This window comes from Mus pahari, chromosome X (assembly GCF_900095145.1).
Source record: "Mus pahari chromosome X, PAHARI_EIJ_v1.1, whole genome shotgun sequence".
NCBI classification, from domain to species: domain Eukaryota; kingdom Metazoa; phylum Chordata; class Mammalia; order Rodentia; family Muridae; genus Mus; species Mus pahari.
Window position 1 is genome coordinate 141,197,650 of NC_034613.1, and position 2,882 is coordinate 141,200,531.

Here is a 2,882-nt window from a genome sequence, read left to right on the forward strand (position 1 = left end):
TCTTCTTCTTCTTCTTCTTCTTCTTCTTCTTCTTCTTCTTCTTCTTCTTCTTCTTCTTCTTCTTCTTCTTCTTCTTCTTCCTCTCCTTCTTCTTCTTTCTCCTCCTCCTCCTTCTCTTTCACACACACACCACTACCACCACCACCAACAATAATAAAATAAAACAGAAAGGCAAAAAGGAAGTTGAACGTTAAAGACAGTATTAAGGAAGTTGAATTATCTATTTCTTCCTTATTTTTGTCTTTTTTGGATTTATATATTTTATAGCTCTGAATTATGAGTATGTATTTATAATGATTATATATTTATAATTAATGCCTCAACATTTTTTAAAAAAAGCGAATTAAGGAAGGAAGATTTATTTTGGCATATGGTGGGGGAAGGTACGGCAGCCGGAGCTTGAGGCCGCTGGTCACATCATGGGGAGGTGCATTCTGGTACTCAACTCAGTTTCCCTTTTTCATTCAGTTCAGTCCATAGGATGGTCCCACTCACTTTCACAGTGGGTCTTCCCTCTCCAGTTGAGCATTTCTGGAAACCACTTCACAGATACACCCAGAGGTGTGTTTCCACGATGATTCTAAATCTAGTTATGTTGACAGTGAAAATGAAGATGAACTGTCACAGATGGTATAGTATAAAAGTCTGTTAGGCTCCTCACCATGATATATAGTCTTAAGGGTTTTTTTTATTTTACTTCTGTAGTCTTCCATGTTTCTAGATGATGGTTGATTGTGAGTGAATGAACCTTACGAAGAAAGCTGGCCAACTGGGGATTACCATAATCATTTTGCTACCCTGTAGCAGATAATAGTTTTTAAAAATAGCCATTCAATGGCGATTCCAAGGGAGAATGGGCATGCAATCATGGGCCACAGTCTGGAAGACTAGATGGGCATTTCCTTATTGGGTGGTAACATTACCAGTTGGAGTGGCATCTCCCATCTGAAAAACAAACCTTCTATGGTCAGACACAGAAAGATGGATGTTGGTGATTGGGAGTTGTGGGTTTTTTTTGAGGTTAGTAGGCAGTCTACAGAATTATAATCAGTGTTTCAGACCAGTGTGGTACGGAGCACGGAGCTCTGAGTCACAGTTATTCATCTACTTGTTGGCATGGGGATGGTTTCACATTTATCAGCATTTTTGGAGATCTTTCCATAAACATGGTTGTTCTGTGGGACTCCTGAATTCCATAAGAGAATGCCAATTAGAACACCTAAACATTGGTGAACAGGGTGGCAAAGAACTTATAGGTCAGGAGACAACACACAGGGTTAATCACGGAGACCCCAGAGATTTCCTATAGATGGCTTAATCCAATAGTTCTCATTGACTTAGTTTAGTTTTCTCTCTCTCTCTCTCTCTCTCTCTCTCTCTCTCTCTCTCTCTCTCTCTCTCTCTCTAACAGTTTGACATATAACCTCACTACCAAATCCCTTTGCTTCTACAGAAGATTAAAATTCCCTCTCAGGGAGCAAAAAAATGCCCATTAACCAAGATAAATTGTAGTTGTAAGCGTAAGTGTGACTCATTTGGTGTTAGCTTTCCAGGGCGGTGTCTGTGAAAAACTGTCTGCAAAATTAATTTATGGAAAGGGATAAATTTCTTTCAGCCAATTGCGTTTTCAGAGCTAAGACTTTGGAAAATGAGATCATGATTCTGTTTGTACTCTGGACAAGACATTTTGCTCCCAACCAAGACCCTTTTTTTTTTTTTTTTTTTTTAAGGTTTCTGCTTTCAGACTGGCAATGAGCAGTAGTGGTTCTTATCCTGTGTCACAAAATTGACTGTTTTATATGGTAGGATGGATTTAGATCTGAGCTCTCTAAGTCTTATTCTTTAATATGGAATTGGCTGCTCCTTGAGGTTTCTACCAGCTGAGCAATTATTTATGTTGGCAGGACATCACAGTTCAGCTAAGTGCCAAGATGCAGGTTACAAGGTGAGACATACAAAAGAACATTTGACTGAGAGCTGCAACCCTTGGCTTCTAGACCAAGCTTGGTCATCAGGTAACTATGGATGTTTGTGGTCTTTGTGTTTCAGGGAGAATGAATTTGACCTGCTGCATGTAGTACACTTACTTTCTTAATCTGTCTGGGCTCTACTGACTTACTTAGCACACTATTTCCAAGTCTGCAAAATATTTTATGTAGCAAATCACTGTCAGACTAGATAGAGATGTGGCCCAGCAATTGAGCACTCAGGACTCTTTAACAGGACCCAGGTTCTATTCCTAGCATCTATATGGAGGCTTTCAATAGTTGTAACTCTGGTTGCAGAGGGTCTGAGGCCCTTTTCCAGTCTCCATGGGGAACCACCTGCACTCATGTGTACAGGTGTACACAGTTTCATACAGTCATGTGTACATGTGTATACAGTTTCATATAGTCACATACATAAACATATAAAATCAATACATTCATGCTCTTCAATGGCGCTAGTGACAATTAACACCACTGAAACCTCTGACTCAGCCTTTCCAAATGACAAATTCCCTTCAGTGTGTTAAGAGAAACCAAAATAATGGTAGGGAATAGTACATCAACATATGTGCATTTGAATGCCCATTTCTTACAACACTATTGGTCTCAAATGCCATGGCTACAAAAGGTTCTCATTTCCTTCTAGTTGTGGTTATAGACATCATGGCCAAAGGCAGCCAGGGAAAGAAAAGGATTTGTTTCAGCTTACACTTCCAGGGCATAGTCTGTCCATCATAGAGAGAAATCAGGGCAGGAAGTCAAGAGGGAACTGAAGCAGAAAATGTGGAGGAACATTGCTTACTGGCTTGCTCTCTGATGTATGCTCAGCTAGCTTTCTTTTTTTATGTTATTTTTTATTAGATATTTTCTTTATTTACATTTCAAATGCTATCC

General features: G+C 39.4%; 1 pseudogene across 1 annotated transcript in view; it reads right to left on the reverse strand.

The window, feature by feature from the left end:
* Positions 1-713, reverse strand: part of LOC110314537 — a 2,942-nt pseudogene extending 2,229 nt beyond the window's left edge. The window contains exon 1 of the transcript XR_002380171.1: positions 698-713. The product of XR_002380171.1 is annotated as a cyclin-dependent kinase 2 pseudogene (transcript). The remainder of the gene's footprint in view (positions 1-697) is intronic.
* Positions 714-2,882: the final 2,169 nt, after the last annotated feature.